This window comes from Oncorhynchus gorbuscha, linkage group LG05 (assembly GCF_021184085.1).
Source record: "Oncorhynchus gorbuscha isolate QuinsamMale2020 ecotype Even-year linkage group LG05, OgorEven_v1.0, whole genome shotgun sequence".
NCBI classification, from domain to species: Eukaryota; Metazoa; Chordata; class Actinopteri; order Salmoniformes; family Salmonidae; genus Oncorhynchus; species Oncorhynchus gorbuscha.
In genome coordinates, this window is record NC_060177.1 from 57,708,605 (window position 1) to 57,727,812 (window position 19,208).

General features: G+C 42.9%; 1 pseudogene; it reads right to left on the bottom strand.

Moving 5' to 3' along the window:
- Nucleotides 1–681: 681 nt before the first annotated feature.
- Nucleotides 682–14,683, bottom strand: LOC124034907 (annotated as a pseudogene).
- Nucleotides 14,684–19,208: the final 4,525 nt, after the last annotated feature.

Genomic DNA, 19,208 nt, shown 5'->3' on the forward strand with positions numbered 1-19,208 from the left:
GGCAATCCTCCCTCCCTTTCAAGTATTGCTGCGGGTGGGGTAGCCTAGGGTACAGCAGAATATGACTGATGTTTATTCTTTGGTAAACGCTAAAGACTGAGCTGAAATCTGCCTTGTATAATGTTATTTTTCAATATGCAAAAATGAACAGTTGCTTATTGTCTTGCGTGGTGCTACACCGCTGCATGGGTGGGGTGAGGGTTGCATCAAATTCAATACTAGCCTACCTGTATCTCTATCATCGTCGCTGATGTCAAAACTGTTCAATAGCTAGAAGAACATGTAATACATATTATTCATGGTTAAAATAGAGAATTGGGCATGTTAAATAACATAACACAAAACGAGACACTGTCCTAGGCTACTGTAGGCCATCATTAATTGGCATTTGCTACCCCTAGCTTTCTTGTAAACTGGAATACACATCAACAAATATGAGAAATAAATCATGTTTGAAAATGTACTTTATTACTTTACTGTGCACTTAATAAAAAGGAGACATGGAAAATGTGAGCATTTGTTACAGTCCAGGGCTACCCTTAGCATTTGATTCCTGTCCGCAAATCTACTAAAAATACATTGTATATCAGTCTACGTTTAAAAAATGAGTCATAGCGGTGGTCAGGGGAGAGTGGGAGACCCCCACGGTGGCTGAGGGAGGACAGAGGTGGCATGGGGTAGTTATGATTGTGTTTTGGCAAAATGGGAATTTGACTGTTGGGCTGGGGATGGGCTGGCCACCCTCTCTAAGCTCTGAGCTCCCTGGGCTATGGCGGCTGACAAGTGTCTACACGTTGGGGAACAGCACTGGCAGCTGTAATACTTGCTCTTGACCTTCCAGAAGTGATCGCCATAATCAAACCTGAGTGGGGGAACACGGGGTAGCCATCAAAGCACGTGTTCATGTACTGGAGCCTTTTTCTTTAGCTTTTTAATTGATTATATAGCACAACATTAATACACCATAGAAAAGACACTTTCTATTCAATGATTGTCTTATATGTTTTGTGCCTCTCACCCAATCTGATCACCTGACTGAATGGGCTTGCTGGGGAAGAAAGCAATGCGCGGAAACCGCAGGTCCTGTTGCACGGTGAACACTCGGAACTGCTAGCAGGTTAGGTTCACACAGGTGGTTTATAAACCGGCCAATGTTGCCAAAGAGTCGTGCATCAATACAGTGCACATCACCCACCTGCACAACAGTAGATGAAGCAATAAATACAATTATTATACATTTTATATGACAAGACGCCTTTCATGGTACTCAAAGACATCGTACATTAAAAGTAGGCCTGCATAAAGCAAGTGGAGGACGTAAGATTGTAAAAATCTATTGCGTCAAAGTAAAATGCCATGCCTCCAATCACTCACTCAATGAATCCAATTAGCAAAGGCTGATATGTTGAGCCCTCCTGTGAGGAGGTAGCATAGACAGTCATGAAATTGTCCATTTTTCAATATGCTTTAGTATACCAAATAGCCATCAAGCAAACTAAGAGCTGATGCAGCAGATGCCGTGCTGTAAGAGGAACAGGTATCAAAAGAACGTTGTCTCTGACAATGGCATTGTGTGCTCTTCAGCATCGCCCGTTGGTACACAAAAGTATAAAAAATGATGCCACATTAACAATATTACATTCGGAATACACCATTGACCAATAACAATGTGAGATTCTCCCAGGTGTCATTTAAAATCACCTCATTGTCTAGGGTGAAAAGGAACGAGTCATTTTCCCTGCCATCTGCCTCTGCATCAGTAATGATTTCACCCACATACAGAGGGGCAAAAAGGTATTTAGTCAGCCACCAATTGTGCAATTTCTCCCACTTAATTTTCATCATAGGTACACTTCAACTATGACAGACAAAATTACAATAAAAAAAATCCAGAAAATCACATTGTAGGATTTTTAATGAATTTATTTGCAAATTATGGTGGAAAATAAGTATTTGGTCAATAACAAAAGTTTATCTCAATACTTTGTTATATACCCTTTGTTGGCAATGACAGAGGTCAAACGTTTTCTGTAAGTCTTCACAAGGTTTTCACACACTGTTGCTGGTATTTTTGCCCATTCCTCCATGCAGTTCTCCTCTAGAGCAGTGATGTTTTGGGGCTGTTGCTTGGCAAAATGGACTTTCAACTCCCTCCAAAGATTTTCTATGGGGTTGAGATCTGGAAACTGCTAGGCCACTCCAGGACCTTGAATTGCTTCTTACGAAGACACTCCTTCGTTGCCCGGGCGGTGTGTTTGGGATCATTGTCATGCTGAAAGACCCAGCCACGTTTCATCTTCAATGCCCTTGCTGATTGATGGAAGGAGGTTTTCACTCTCACGATACATGGCCCCATTCATTCTTTCCTTTACACGGATCAGTCGTCCTGGTCCCTTTGCAGAAAAACAGCCCCAAAGAATGATGTTTCCACCCCATGCTTCACAGTAGGCATGGTGTTCTTTGGATGCAACTCGGCATTCATTTGTCCTCCAAACAAGACGAGTTGAGTTTTTACCAAAAAGTAATATTTTGGTTTCATCTGACCATATGACATTCTCCCAATCTTCTTCTGGATCATCCAAATGCTCTCTAGCAAACTTCAGACGGGCCTGGACATGTACTGGCTTAAGCAGGGGGACACGTCTGGCACTGCAGGATTTGAGTCCCTGGCGGCGTAGTATGTTACTGATGGTAGGCTTTGTTACTTTGGTCCCAGCTCTTTGCAGGTCATTCACTAGGTCCCCCCGTGTCGTTCTGAGATTTTTGCTCACCGTTCTTGTGATCATTTTGACCCCACGGGGTGAGATCTTGCGTGGAGCCCCAGATCGAGGGAGATTATCAGTGGTCTTGTATGTCTTCCATTTCCTAATAATTGCTCCCACAGTTGATTTCTTCAAACCCAAACCAAGCTGCTTACCTATTACAGATTCAGTCTTCCCAGCCTGGTGCAGGTCAACAATTTTGTATCTGGTGTTCTTTGACAGCTTTTTGGTCTTGGCCATAGTGGAGTTTGGAGTGTGACTGTTTGAGGTTGTGGACAGGTGTCTTTTATACTGATAACAAGTTCAAACAGGTGCCATTAATACAGGTAACGAGTGGAGGACAGAGGAGCCTCTTAAAGAAGAAGTTACAAGTCTTTGAGAGCCAGAAATCTTGCTTGTTTGTAGGTGACCAAATACTTGTTTTCCACCATAATTTGCTAATTTAATTCATTAAAAATCCTACAATGTGATTTTCTGGATTTTTTTCTCATTTTGTCTGTCATAATTGAAGTGTACCTATGATGAAAATTGCAGGCCTCTCTCATCTTTTTTAGTGGGAGGACTTGCACAATTGGTGGCTGACTAAATACTTTTTTGCCCCACTGTACCTGCACAATAAAGAGAGCCTGCTGTGTATACTCTGTGTAATCACAACATTAAAATGAAGTGAAGAACTGAAAATGACAAATCCTGTTTTAAAATCTGTTCATGACATCACAATTGGCCTCATGTCATTTGTATACCAAGACATAATCATAGTTATGGTTGGGCAGTTTTCCAAACACTCAATAAAATACCTTCCATAACATTCAGGGCCTCACTCGGAAATAAAAGTTCCTTGAGGAATATCCTGCAGTGCCCTCACACCCCAGTCCATCCTCTGGGTTTTATAGAGCTGCAGCCGAGCCCTAAAAACAGACAAGAGAAGACATAAATCCAGTCCAACTAACTCAAAAGACATACAGTGCAGCCATAGTTGATCAAGTGCACAGAGAAACTGATATTTGAATTTTGGGCTGAAACTGTATAACAAAAAGATAGACATTTCATTTGCAAATTTTCTTACTTTTTAACTCTGCGTTGTGGGGAAAGGACTCGTAAGTAAGCATTTGATGGCAAAGTATACACCTATTGTATTCGCCGCATGTGACAAATAAAATGTGATTGAATTATTGATCAGATGATGGTGGGGTAGGGATGCCCAGTTACCGGAATCAATTCTGAACCACGCGGTTCCTACAGTTCCTCCAACAGGCAGATGCTTCTCCTAGCATCTGTCAGCTTCGTATTGGTGTTCAGGGCCGCCCACACCTTGGAGTTGTAGATACAGCAGTCCAGAGGAGTCTCCCCCTCTCTGTTCCTCAGGTTCACGTCTGCTCCTCGGGACAGAAGCAGTCTGGAGGAGTAGATATCATCCCCAGCATGGCTATGGTCAGCAGCATGACTGCCACCCACTGGCCAGGCTAGCGCAGCCACTGTCTCTGGATGTGTGCATCTATGTGTGGACAGGTTCCTGCCATAAATGTATCTAGGCTATACACCTACAACTGGTCTCATTGCAGGTAAGTGCGCTTATGATAAAAATTCCAGGTGGGATAGGCTATTGATAACAAATCATATTTTTCAAGAACAACCTGGTGTCATGCTGCAGCTCTGGGAGAACGGAGACGGTCTTACTACTCATGTCACACATTCCAGTTGGTTCTCCCTGGCAGCGATATGTAGAGGGGAGTCCCCATGGATGTTGACTGCATGGAGGTCACATCTGGCATCAAGCAGGATCTGAGCGATGTCATCGGAGACAGACAGGGCTGCCCAGTGGAGGCCAATGTTCTCATCCTGAACAGGGATCACAGGTCAACGTGGAAAAACATACCCAGGAGCAATATCTTCCCCACACACCACAGAAACAACCTTGCATCTAAAGGCTACTGTATCTTGAATATACATTGTTACATTTTTGGGCCATTTATATCAAGTGTATCAGTAGACAGTACGTCATATACACTATACAAATGTTTTGAGGAAGAAATCATACTCATACAGACCAATTGATATGTTCTCCTTTACAAAAAATATAGCAGTTATGACTTAAGTTGTTAATTCCTTTAAGAGGTACGTTGACTTCTTGTTGTATGTGCCCAAGGTGACATTCTGAAGCATCCCTTTAACTTGGATTACACCATGTACTGTAGGTGAAACGTGCGGAACATTATGCACCCCATGGGATCCATCCCACTGTAACCTTGCCTGTGTCTAGCCTCCCCTCCTCAGACTGTGAGAACAGAAGGTGGGTAAGGTGCTGGGATGTACAGTAGGGTGAACAGCATGCATCCTATAGAGTACTGACCTTGTCTCGGATGTTAAACATCAGCCCCTTTGGAGAGCAGCAGTAAGACCAGCTCTCTGTGCTTGTACTCTATAGCCCAGGTGATATGGGTGCACCCACCATCATCCTGACACCAAGCACAACCAATCAAGTTCATTAAAGTAGACTAAAATTGAAACTAAAATGGATCATGAAAAAAACAAGTAAACTGAAATAAAATAATTAACAAAACCCTTTTGAAAAACTGAAACTATACTGGGGCGGCAGCGTAGCCTAGTGGTTAGAGCGTTGGACTAGTAACCAGAAGGTTGTGAGTTCAAACCCCTGAGCTGACAAGGTACAAATCTGTCGTTCTGCCCCTAAACAGGCAGTTAACCCACTGTTCCCAGGCCGTCATTGAAAATAAGAATATGTTCTTAACTGACTTGCCTGGTTAAATAAAGGTAAAATACTGAAACTATTATTTGACTCCAAAATGAACTAACAGTTCAGTTTGAGTTTTTCTGGGGCAGTTAACCCACTGTTCCCAGGCCGTCATTGAAAATAAGAATATGTTCTTAACTGACTTGCCTGGTTAAATAAAGGTAAAATTAAAAAATACTGAAACTATTATTTGACTCCAAAATGAACTAACAGTTCAGTTTGAGTTTTTTTTGGGAGGGGGTGCAAAATCAAATGGTGTTTTCAAGATTTTTTTCCTAATGGGGTTTTGAGGCTTGTAAATCTAGCGGGTCAAATTGAGATTAACTTTATAATTTAAAGGTAGATTCAGTGAGATGATGTTGCCACAAGCAGCACCACAGATATTGGGTGCATTTGAGTGGTAAGGATAAATATGGCCCTATAAATTCTGCGTTGCTGTAACGATTTTCTGTATGTGAAGGAGAGTCAGACCAAAATGCGGCGTGGCTATTGCGATCCATGTTTAATGAAAACAAAGTAAACACGAATCAAATACAATAAACGTAACACGAAAACCGAACCAGCCTAATACTGGTGGAAAGTAACACAGAGACAGAACAAGGACAATCACCCACAAAACCCAACACCAAACAGGCTACCTAAATATGGTTCCCAATCAGAGACAATGACAAACACCGGCCTCTGATTGAGAACCATATCAGGCCAAACCTAGAACTAGACAAACTAGATATGTAACATAGAATGCCCACTCAGCTCACACCCTGACCAACCAAAACATAGAAACATACAAAGCAAACTATGGTCAGGGTGTGACAGTTGCAGAGAATGTGGACGGAACCACGGAATCCAGACTTTAAAACGAAATCCAACAATATTTAAAAAATGTATTGATCTTAGTAGGAAATCAACTACATCTATTGAAAGCTGGGAAGGTTTTCCCAAAACACATCTCAATTAAATGTTAACTCCGAATAGCCTATGCTTACCTGGCAGAATGATATCATGATTATTTGCATCAATCCAGTGGCCATTTGTTTTGCAAACAATTTCTTAATTTTTGACGTCCGGGAAAAATGTATCTCCTGATGTAGTTTAATCATGGCTGTCAAATTAGAACATCCAATTATTTAGAATGTCGAAATTCACATATTCACATTCCCGTATTACATACTCACAAACTGAAATCATAATGTAATATTAAGTGTACATTGTACAATCAATTATTGACAGAGGGACTCAAATATCACATTGATTTGTATACATCCACTGAACACATAAATCATTCATTGGTTCCTGTTTTAGTCATGTCTTTGGTCAAGTTCAGAATGCAACACACTGTGAAAGGTGGCGATCGACTTGACAACAGTCAAATCAAATCACATTTATTTATAAAGCCCTTCTTACATCAGCTGATATCTCAAAGTACTGTACAAAAACCCAGCCTAAAACCCCAAACAGCAAGCAATGCAGGTGTAGAAGCACGGTAGCTAGGAAAAACTCCCTAGAAAGGCCAAAACCTAGGAAGAAACATAGAGAGGAACCAGGCTATGAGGGGTGGCCACTCAGGTCTGGGACAGGTAGCACGTCCGGTGAACAGGTCAGGGTTCCATAGCCGCAGGCAGAACAGTTGAAACGGGAGCAGCAGCACGACCAGATGGACTGTGTGATCCGCTCGAACACGTCCATTGAGATGAACACAATAGTTAAGTGCGTTGTTAAATGCTTTTTTGCCCTTCCACTTCACTTAAGACACAGTAGATCTCCGCTAAACACAGAATCAAGATGTTATCAGTCTCTCTTTTACCAATGATACCTTCAGAACAAAGTTGACTACAAATACAAGGTTGGCAATGTCTTTGAAATTGTTACCAACAAGCGAAGGACAAAAACCAAGATGACTGCAATAAAAGATAAATAGCATAGGCCTACATATTTCAGTCATATTGAAATCAATTTCATGTTCAATCGATCAATTTATTTTTGCTCATTGTAGGCTAGGCCTAATTTTTTCCTCAATATATTTATTTCATGTGCAACAACATGTGCCTAATCTGTGATTTAGTGGATTATTATTATTCGGTAAGCATTAGAACAATCTGTCTCAATATTTGCTGCGATAGGTGGTGATCTCTCTCTAGGTGGTGATCCTCCGTCAGTATTGTGAAGAAATTATTATGTTATGAGAAGATTTTAAGGGAGAAAGATGATCCGAGAACAGCACTGCCTTTCTTTCGATCCTATCAGTATCAACACACGCTCCAACAACGCACTTAGCAAACGTTCTCCCTGCATGGTGTTTTGGGAAGCACATGTTCTTTTGGGAAGCGCATCTTCTGCCATTTTAGGAACAATGCATCTTTTATAACACTCGTAAGCCTAGCTTCCATCGCTATCTGGAAAGCAGCCCCTGGTTGTTGCGAAAATTGACCCATTGCTTCTGTTTACTTAGTGCATCTGCGTAATCTCACTGAGTCTACCTTTAAACCGAACCTATGACCTGACCCATCACCTTATGCATTGCTGCCCCTCAGTGGAAAGAAGTGACATCCCCAAAAAATACAAAAAATACACGTAATTGGCTTCTAGCCTCCCAAGCATAGGCTACTTCCTGTCCCTAAGACTGGAACTAAAACGGAATAATATAAAACTAAGTAGAAATGTTTTTACAAAACTGAATCCTTTATTTGAGGGGTAAAAAAAAAATCTGGATTGTTACCGATCTGTTACCGATCATACCGATCTGAAACGACACAGATTTTGTATTGAGACTCACGATTACACACAAAGGAAGATAGTTCCTACGCGATAGAGTGCTCACTTTGTTTTCCAACTGATCTTGTGTGTCCTTTCTGACATCCTGTGAACACTGTTCATTGCTGCTCGCAGCTGCAGTGCCTTCAGAAAGTCTTCACACCCCTTGACTTTTTCCACATTTTGTTGTGTTACAGGCTGAAATGTCGTAAGTCAATAGGTATTCAACACCTTTGTTAAGGCAAGCCTAAATAAGTTCAGGAGTAAATAAGCCACATAATAAGTTGCATGGACTTACTCTGGTTTGTAATAATAGTGTTTCATACATGAATGACTACCTCATCTCTGTACCCCACATATACAATTATCTGCAAGGTCCCTCGGTCAAGCAGTGAATTTCAAACACAGATTCAACCACAAAGATCCGGGAAGGTTTTTCAATGCCTCTCAAAGAAGGGCACCTATTGGTAGATGGGTTTAAAAAAAATCAAAGTAAGCAGACATGGAATATCCCTTCGAGTGGTGAAGTTACTAACAACACTTTGGACGGTGTATCAATACACCCAGTACACTACAAAGAAACAGGCATCCTTCCTAATTCAGTTGCCCGGAGAGGAAGGAAACCACTCAAGGATTTCACCATGAGACCACTTAAAACAGTTACAGAGTTAAATGGCTGTGATAGGAGAAAACTGAGAATGGATCAACAACACTGTAGTTACTCTGTGAAAAAGGGTTTGAAACCCCTGCTTTGGATGATCTTATTGCACACAATGTGAGAGGGCATTACTCACTAACAGTTTGAAGGCATAAAATTGCAAGGCAAAACATGGTAAATCACCTGGAATCATGACAACAGTGAGGAGCAATTTCAGTCTCTAGCTTTCCCTTTAAGGTCAGGAGTTTTACAATCCAATTCATATCACCCATAATATATTGAACATCCTAATGGGCAGACTGTTAAACTGTCTTCCAACAGCACTGACCTCCAACTCACCCTGCCAAAGCCTAGCTGATAGTACGGGTGAATTATGGATAGACGATTTCAACGAAGCTGTTAACATTTCAACTGGACCTATTAGTCGAAGAAGGAGCAGAGCGTGGATGGGTAACTACCTGACAGTTGACCTGTTCGGATGTCTTGGACAGGAGATGATCCACTATGGTGTAATGTCCCAGTATAGCTGCCAAATGCAGACAGGTGGAGCCCTTGATATCCTGAGAGGAGATGAAGATCAAAATGTTATTCACTGGTTTTGTTCATGGCTGTTTAAAAAAACACCAACTTATCATTTTTTTTAGCCCTTTTTGTGATAACCAATTGGTAGTTACAATCTTGTCCCATCGCAGCAACTCCCCTATGGACTCGGGAGAGGCGAAGGTCGAGAGCAATGTGTCCTCCGAAACACGACCGTGTCAAGCCGCACTGCTTTTTGACATATACACTGCTCACTTATCCCGGAAGCCAGCCGAAACCAATGCGTCGGAGGAAACGTACGCTGGCAACCAAATTCAGCTTGCAGGAGCCAGGCCAGCCACAAGGAGTCGCTAGAATGCGACCGGACAAGGAATTCACAGCCAGCCAAACCCTCCCCTAACCCGGACGATGCTGGGCCAATTGTGCGCCACCTCATGGGTATCCCGGTCATGGCCGGCTGTGACACAGCCTGGGATCGAACCCGGGTCTGTAGTGACGCCTCAAGCACTGCGATGCAGTGCCTTAGACCGCTGTTCCACTCGGGAGGCCCGAAACACCGACCTTGAGCTGCTACAGCATGTGGTTAATGGTTTAAGACATGAACGTGTCATGGACATAACACAGCTTGATCACTTTACATCTACAGTACACCAGAGGTCCAGCTCATTTAGCGAAAGTCTTGTCTTATGAACGGTAACACAGCTGGTGGGGTTGACAGAAGATCATGGCCTATCTATGGAGGGGATCAATGAACTCTGCTCCACACACTGACCTTATAGCTGACCGCTGCCCCGGCCCTCAGCAGGTACTTGACCGTGTCCAGATGGTTGTTGTCACAGGCGTCCATCAGGGGGGTTCTCTGCTCCTCATCAATAATGTCCAGGTTAGCTCCGGCCTGAGCGGGATGGGGAATCAGAAACCTTTTACACCTGTATGCTTGCACTGTATAATAGAGTGAAACTCACAGCCCTCTGCACTGAAAACACAACGTACTCACGAAGCACTGTCAATATTGACCCCAAAAAGCAAACACAGTTTCTCGGCGTGAGGGACAGGAATGCAGCAGGGCTGCTAACTTAGTCATCTGCCACACTTGTATGCCAAGTGATTCTAATGTGAAGAGAGAGCCAATACCTGCTACATGTCAGAGTACATCTCCTCACCTGGACGAGCAATGTGACAGACCTCCTGGTGTCCTTCAGCTGCTGCAGCATGTAGAGGGGTCCTCTTGTTCTGACGGTCCATCAGGGTGTTGGGGTCTTTTCCATCCACTGGAACAAAGAGGTAAATTGCCTTTTGAGTCATGTTGACAACTTTCCCCCCGGGGTCAATAGAGTATACCGTGAAAATAAAATAAAATCAACAAGTTGTTTACTTTTTCTTTCAAGTTCAAATATTAGAAGAGGGTTGCTCCGTGTAGGAACGAACTAGGCATACACATGAAACCTGGAGAGATGTGGCATGTTCTTACCCAGCAGATGGATGACTTTCTGGAGCTCCCAGTGATGGGCAGTGATGTACAGTTGCTTCGTGTGATATTTCACTTTCTTTGGCCTCATACTAAATAACAAAAAAGAGAAATCTAGCTACAGTACATCACTTGGTATGCAGCAGAAACATCTGTAAGAGTGCCTATTACAGTCATCATTGACATGAAACAGTAATGACTACGGACCCACTATGTGTTCATTATATTGTATTATCTCATCCAAACTGCTAAAAGTCTCAGCAATGACTTTAAAAATAGCTACATTTTAAACCTACTTTTCCTCATCCAGGGCCATCAGGATGCTCTCCAGTGACGTTTTAGCTGGTTTCTCATCATCACCTAAAGGCCCTCTCTTCAGGCTAGTACAAGACAGCATACAGCAATCGTTACCATTACATATTAAATACCCAAGAAAATGATCAATGCTAGCACTAATGCAGAGAGAAAGAGACACAGATTAGGATAGAGGGAATCAAATTGAGAATGGAAGAGTAAAGTCTAAATAACCTGTTGTTGGGGGAGGTGTCCAGAGTCCTCTCAAGCTCAGGGGCCTGGTGGACACAGCAGGAACAGGGGCCACAGGGGAAACAGCTGGCACAAGAGGAAGTACGGGCTCGCGTTTGGGAGCAGTAACAGGTTTGGGAACAGTGACTTCCTGGGACCCGGTGGCATCCTCCCCACAGTGGGGACAGAAGCTCTGGGCCTTGATGACTGAGGCACAGCCACTGTGGAAATGCTGAGAGATACTGCCATACGGTCTGTACTCCATGAAGGTCCCCTGCATAACACATACATGATTAGTCAGATATTAATATTAAAGGCAAAGCAGAGTGCTTTAAGAATTAACAACCACAATAAAGTCATGGGACAGGTGTGTCAGCCTATCAGGTCTATCTTGGTTTATCCCTGTTGTATTCCTCCACTCACCACCCTGCAGAAGAGGCCACAGGCAGGGCCGGCATCACTGGTGCTTGGCCTGTGGTCCTCACACAGAACTAGCAGACACACTGTGTTGGACGGACGCATCATCTCAGGCTTCACAACATTCCTCTGACATCGACTCACCTGTAGGGAGGAGATGAACGGAGAGATAAATAGAAAGGATCAGAGAGATAAGGGTTGTTTAGACACTAGCTCAACACACAAAGGCTGGGTAAAGGTTAACTTCGCCCCCAGGCTATTTCAAACTTTGGGGAGGATATCTGGTGCGCACGACTAGGGAAATGTTGCTTCAGAGCAGGTCAGACTCACCAGACCATACACCCTTCTCTGTGGCCATGCAGGTGTGCTCAGCCTGGAATAGGCTCTCCCTACTGCATGGGGTCTCCATGCGACAGCAGCACAGAGGTCTGGTGAGCTCTTCAGACAGGTCCGTCTCTGTCCCCTCACCATCAACTGGAAGGCCTGCAAAATAACACAAATCAACATCCAGGTCAACAAAACAGATGTCATGTACAGCATATTAATGTATTGTACAAGTATAATTTCACAACGAATTGTTTAACTCGTCTCTAGGTAAAGTGTTACCTCAGAGAGGAGGAGACATCAGCTCATCTTGGGCTTTGAGATTTAGCGATTCCAAAGTCAATTCAATGTATTCCTGCTTACTGCTGTTGTCCTCTATCTCCATTTTGTTTCCTTTGGATAAATCTTTTTCATTTTCTACACACTGCTTGGCTAACAATGCATGGCTTTCTTGCATTTCACAAATCTCTCAAATCTGTGCGTCAGATCTTCCTCTCTTCTTTCTGACACTTTCTTGCTTTTCCGTCTTTCTGCAGGGAGAATCACTCAGACACTGTTCATCCGCGGTGCATTTCTACACAAATATTTACAACAGAGTAGACGGGATGGGGTCTCTTACCTTCAACACCTTGGTTTTCTTCTTTGGAACAAAGCTGTACATTCCCATCTTCCTCTTCCCTTTCCTAGACCCTGCAGACACATGCGGGCTGAGAAGTGGCAGATGGCGTTTCAAGCTGGCACAGTAATGTCATCACTAAATAAAGTGGACATGAGAGACAGTGTAGAAGAACAGTCTTCACAGAAAGGAAGATGACTCACCCGGATGTGGCTTGGTAGAGACAATACTCTTTCTTTTAAGGCTCGGAGGTAGCTTCATGTGGGAGGGGGCCATTGAGTTTTCCATCCACATGCCTGCCACGCTCAACTCTGCTCCGTCCCTGTTAAAAAAAGCTTTAGAACAGACTCTAATGACATCGGACACCAGTCATCATTTAAAAGGACAACATTTCTTGTTCTGGGTTAAGATGAACATTACCTTCAGTGCTGCTGGATTGGCGGCAGGTTTGCCCATAGTCTTCCATGCACACCGTGTCCTGGCTGGAGAGTCCACAGATGGAGAGCTATGAGTTTGTAAATCTGAGATCCCTGCTGCAACAGTGTCTCTACCATTGTCGGCAGGGGTTTGAGGGGTTTTGGTCAATTAATGGGCTGAACCACCTGTCCTTTGAGGGTCTTCTCTTGCTTGCTTTTTTCATGCACAGTAAAACCATTGGAGCCAGTGAACCGAGCCATGAACGGATGTCATCTTGGCTTTAGCTTTTTTGTCGACCTGCATTTTAGCACTCAGAGCCATCTTCCCCCTGGGCCCTGTGGGTGTGGGGGGTTAGGGTTTATTTTCTCTGCCTGCCTGATTCCTGACTGACTCCCCTACTCTCCATGGCTGTCCTGGAGGAATCCTCTGGCCTCTCCACACCAATGTCAACGGTTTCACCTGGAAGATTACAGCTGTTAGTCCCATCAAATAAGATGCCACATTAATCACGTTCACACACTGTTAAGTGGGCAAGTGGTAGTTGTAAATGAGGCCAATGTGAGAGTGATTATAGCATAGATAGAACTCACCAGTCCCTCTGGATCTGGGGGCGGCGCGGCGCGGCGTGGCGTGGCGTTCCTTTGTCGACGTAGATCTCTCAGCATCTACCTCACTACCTTAGGGTCGTACCTGGCAAGCTGAGAAATATCACCAAAATCAGGACAATCCCATTTGACATTTCAGCACAGTTCAGTATCTCAATCGCAGTACCTGTGCCTACTAGTTCGTTTTTCACCAAACTTGAACAAACACAAGTACTTCTCTAATCCATGTTTAGTACTTCTACAAATGATGCTGTACTACCAGAACCCATCTTTCAAATCCGTAATCTACATCTTTACAAAAGGGTTGTGTAAAACGTTGAGAAAAACAAAACAGAAACAAAGCTTAACCTTACGACCACACGCACATAGGAAAGCACTGAAAACAGGGGGGGGCACACTGCTTCCCCTTCCTTTCCACACTCAGCTCTATTGGTTCCATCTGCACAGCCCAGATGGAACATGCTCAGTCAACATATGTGGCCCCTTTCAGGAGCAGCAGTGCATGAGCCAGCCAGAGTGTGGCACAGCAATACTGCTCCACAAAAGACCTGTCACTCTACAGCCACATTAGACACAGGGGAAAAAGCTATGTGAGAATGCCGTTCATAGACTACAGCTCAGCGTTCAACACCATAGTCCACTCCAAGCTCATCACCAAGCTGTGGACCCCTGGGACTGAACATCTCCCTCTGCAAATGGATCCTGGAATTTCTGACAGGCCTGCCCTTGGTGGTGAGGGTAGGCAACAACACCTCCACCACGCTTACCCTCAACACGGGGGGCCCTCCACGGTGTGTGCTTTGTTGCCTCCTGTACTCCCTGTTCACTCCAACTGAGTTGCCACGCATGACTCCAACACCATCATAAAGTTTGCTGACGAAACGAGGGTGAGAGGCCTGATCACCAATGGTGATGAGACAGCCTACATGGAGGAGGTCAGAGACCTGGCAGTGTGGTGCTAAGACAATAACCTCTCCCTCAACGCCAGTAGGACCAAGGAGCTGATCGTCGACTATGAGAGAAAGAGGGGAGAGCACGCCCCCATCCACATTGACGGGGCTGTAGTGGAGTGGGTCGAGAACTTCAAGTTCTTTGGCGTCGACATCACCAAGGACTTAACATGGTCCACATACCCCCAGACAGTCATGAAGAGGGCACGGCAGCGCCTCTTCCCCCTCAAGATGCTCAAAAGATTTGGCATGGACCTCCGGATCCTCAAAAAGTTCTACAGCTGCACCAAGGAGAGCATCTTGACTGGCTGCATCACTGCTTGGTATGGCGGAAGACACATTTCAATTGAATGCATTCAGTTGTACAACTGACTAGGTATCCCCCTTTCCCTTTCCCAAATACACCTGCCTCGACCGCAAAGTGCTACAGAGGATGGTGCGGACAGCCTAGTACATCATTGGGGCCGAGCTCCCTGCCATGCAGAACCTCTATATCAGGCAGTGTCAGAGGAAGAAAAACCAAAAAATTGCCTAAGCCATAGACCCATCAAACTCAACGCTGGACCTCGAAGCCAGTTCCACTGCATTTCTTCATTGTTACACTCTAACCAGGGACTGATTTAGATCTGGGACACCAGGTGGGTGCAATTAATGATCAGGTTGAACAGAAAACAAGCAGGCTCTAGACCTCGTAGGCCGTGTTGGAAAAAGTACCTAATTGTCATACTTAATAGAAAAGGACTCAAGTAAAAGTGAAAGTCTCCCAGTAGAAGTCTAAAAGTATTTGGTTTTAAATATACTTAAGCATCAAAAGTAAATGTAATTTCTCAAATATAATAAGTATCAAAAGAAAAAGTATAAATAATTTCAAATTCCTTATATTAAGCAAACCAGACGGCGCAATTCCAGGGGAACACTCCAATTCTCAGATATCATATACAAACCAAGCAAACAAAGCATTTGTGTTTAGTGAGTCCTCCAGATCCGACGCAGTAAGGATGACCAGGGATGTTCACATGATAAGTGTGTGAATTGGACCATTTCCCTGCTAAGCATTCAAAACATAATGAGTACTTTTGGGTGTCAGGGAAAATGTATGGAGTAAAAAGTACATGATTTTCTTTAGGAATGTAGTGAAGAGTTGTCCAAAATATGAAAAGTAAAGTATAGTACAGATACAAAAAAATTACTTAAGTAGTTTGTGTAAGTGTGTGCTGTTCTTTTGTTGCTTTGTCTTTGTTGTTGTATCTTTTAAAATGGGTGAAAATTGTGAAATTCCAATAAAAATACTGTTACAAAAAAAATAAAGTTAGTCAAATTAGATAAGATTCTGCTACCATGGAATGGACAACACCTGTCTATTTGTGGAAAAATCACCCTGATTAATTATTTAGTCATACATGTATATACATACATATGCACATCTTCCCCTCCTCGTCACTCACACCCCATCCCCGTCATTGCGTCTCTCAATACATACATTTTAAACGAACATACAGACAGAAATTCAACACAAAAGCTCAGTTTGAATAAAGAAGTTAGGTCCAGTGTAATTCTGAAACAAATGGATCACCACCATTCTAAGAAAATCCTTGTAGCATAATAGCTGATAAATCAGGTTCTAGATCATTTAGATAAGGTTCCCGTACTTTGTTGAACTGATCTGTTTTAGAATGCAATGTGCATGTCAGATATGTCAATGGCACCCATTCAAATAGTATCTTATGCCAATCTTTAATAGAAGGAACCTTATCACTAATCCACTGTAAGGGGATGTTTTTCCTCGCTGCGAAAGTAAGGATGCTGTAAAGCCTCCTCTTACCCACAGAAGTAACATGCCTACTAGTAAAGAAACTGGGTCCAATCCTAGATTGACCCCTAGAATTCAATTTCTTGCAGAACAATAGACCAGTATCTTTGTAATTTGGAACATGACCATAAACAATGTGTTAGGGAGCCTGTATCAGTTTTACATTTAAGACACTGAGGAGAAGAGGAAGAGGTGTTAAAAGCATGTCTGTGATTTGGGGATATATGCAATCTGTGTATTATTCTTAACTGGGTTGCTCTAGTACGATTAAATATAGATATTGTTTTTGCATATCTCCAAATGTCCTCACACATCTCTTTGTCAATAGTAACAGACAATTATTTCTCCCACACTTGTTTCACCCTCTGTGTGTTGAGAGTAGAAAAGGACCTTAATGCATCATAAAACAAACTTACAGACATTTTCCTTTGTGGAAAAAAAAACATTATTTCACAATGACAGACACATCAGGGTTGTCAATCAAGGTGGTGCGCTTCAAAATATGTCTTACTTGTCAGCAAAAAAATAATGTAGTCTGCCTATGCCCTTATTAAGCTAAAAGTTAAAGCCAGCATCCAGCAATCCTGGACCAAAATCTGGGTTGTTAACAATTGGGGTAGAGCAGAGGTTAGTTTGGACCTTCCCAGGAAGCGTTGAACTGACCTCCATGCTTTGAGTGTGTTAAGTGTAATGGGGTTATTGCAGTGATCCTTTACAGACTTGAAACTTCTGAAAAATAAAAGATCCTGCAAGGGGTATTTTGAAAAAGAAGTCTCAATGTCTAACCAAATAGAGGAGTCATCATTTATGATGCATCAGAAATATAACATAGGTGGGCACACCACTGATAAAGCCTAATATTGGGCAGAACCAAGACCCCCCTAGAGCCTGGCAGCTGCAATACTGCCATCTTAACTCTTGGCTTGGGTTTACTCCATATGAAGGGATTTAACCACTTACATCTTGTATTACCTTATTGGAGAGTAATAATGGGATCATTTGGATTGGGTAAAGTAGTCTAGGTAAAATATTCATTTTCAAGAGCGATATTCTACCCAACCAAAAAAATCGGAAGAGAGTTCCAGCGATCCAGATCCTGTCTTATTGTATCAAACAAGGGAACAAAATTGGCTTTGTACATTTGCTGGAATTTAGGAGTTACAAATATACCCAGATACGTAAAACCTGGGGGAAACCATTTAAAAGGAAAGGGGGGGTGGGGGTAATAGGTACAGAATGAAGGCTACCAGCCTCTGATGTAGTTATATTCCTCTTGTAGCCTGAGAATTCACTGAATAATTCAATGATATTAACAAGAGATGTAATTAAATTCTCGGGGCTAGAGATGAACATCAGAACTTCATCAGCAAACAAGCTTCTTTTATGATGAACGTCACAAATGAGCAGACCCTGTATAGCAGGCATTACTCTGATGGCCTTGGCCAGTGGTTCCGTAACGACTGCAAAAAGGAGAGGGGACAACAGACAGCCCTGTTTGGTACCTCTGTGTATAGAGAAGATATTTGACCGTAACACATTATTAAGGACGGCAGCCTGACGATCATCATATAAAACTTTTACACATTTTCTAAACTTGTCCTCTAGACCAAATTTAGTCAGAGCAAAGAATAGGTAGGACCACACCACACAGTCAAATGCTTTTTCAGCATCTAGGGAGAGCACAAGACCATCCACAGCACTTCGCTGATAGGTTTGAATAACATTGAGAAACCACCTGACATTGTTACATGACTTACGGCCCTTTATGAGGCCAGTTTGGTCCCCTTTCAAAATTTGTGGAAATAAGTCCTCTAGTCATGTGGCTAGAATTTTAGAAAGCAATTGTCTATCCACATTCATAGGGGAAATGGGTCTGTACAAGGAAAAAGACTGGGCATTTTTCCCTTTTTGAGAATAAGTGATATGTTGGCTTCCCTCAGCATTTGAGGGAGATGGTCATTTGAAAATGAGTGGTTAAACGTATCAAGCAATGGCTCAAGGATCAGACCATGGAACTCTTTATGGAACTCTTTATGGAACTCACTACAAAACCTGTCTGGTCCTGGGGCCTACCATTTTGCAGATTCTTAATTTCAAACATGATCTCTTCCTTGGTAACAGGGGCATTAAGGAGAGACCTCTGTTCTTCGGAGATAAGTTGGGAGCTCAATCTTAGAAAATAAGACCTCCGTTAATTTGGGTACATCATTTTTCAGTTCTGAGGCATAAAGATTTGCATAAAATGTCTAAAATGACTCATTTATCAACTTATTTTCATATAAATGATAGCCATCAGAATCAGTAATAGTAGCAACTTGACTGTGAGTCTGCTGTCTTTTTAGCTAGGTACGCCAAATACTCTCCTGGTTTATCTCCATGGTCATAAAGCTTTTGCCTGACAAATCTCATTTTCTTTTCAGCGTCCTGTGTTAGGAGAGTCCTACGTTGATCTAAGGGCTGATATTTCCTTTAATAATAGGGAAGAAGTGTGAGTTTTAATGTAGTCCTTCTCTTTAGGTCCTAATTCACCCTCTAACATTTTTTGCTTTTCACGCTTTTCCCGCTTCTTAGTAGCTGAGTATGACATAATCAGACCCCTGGCATACGCTTTAC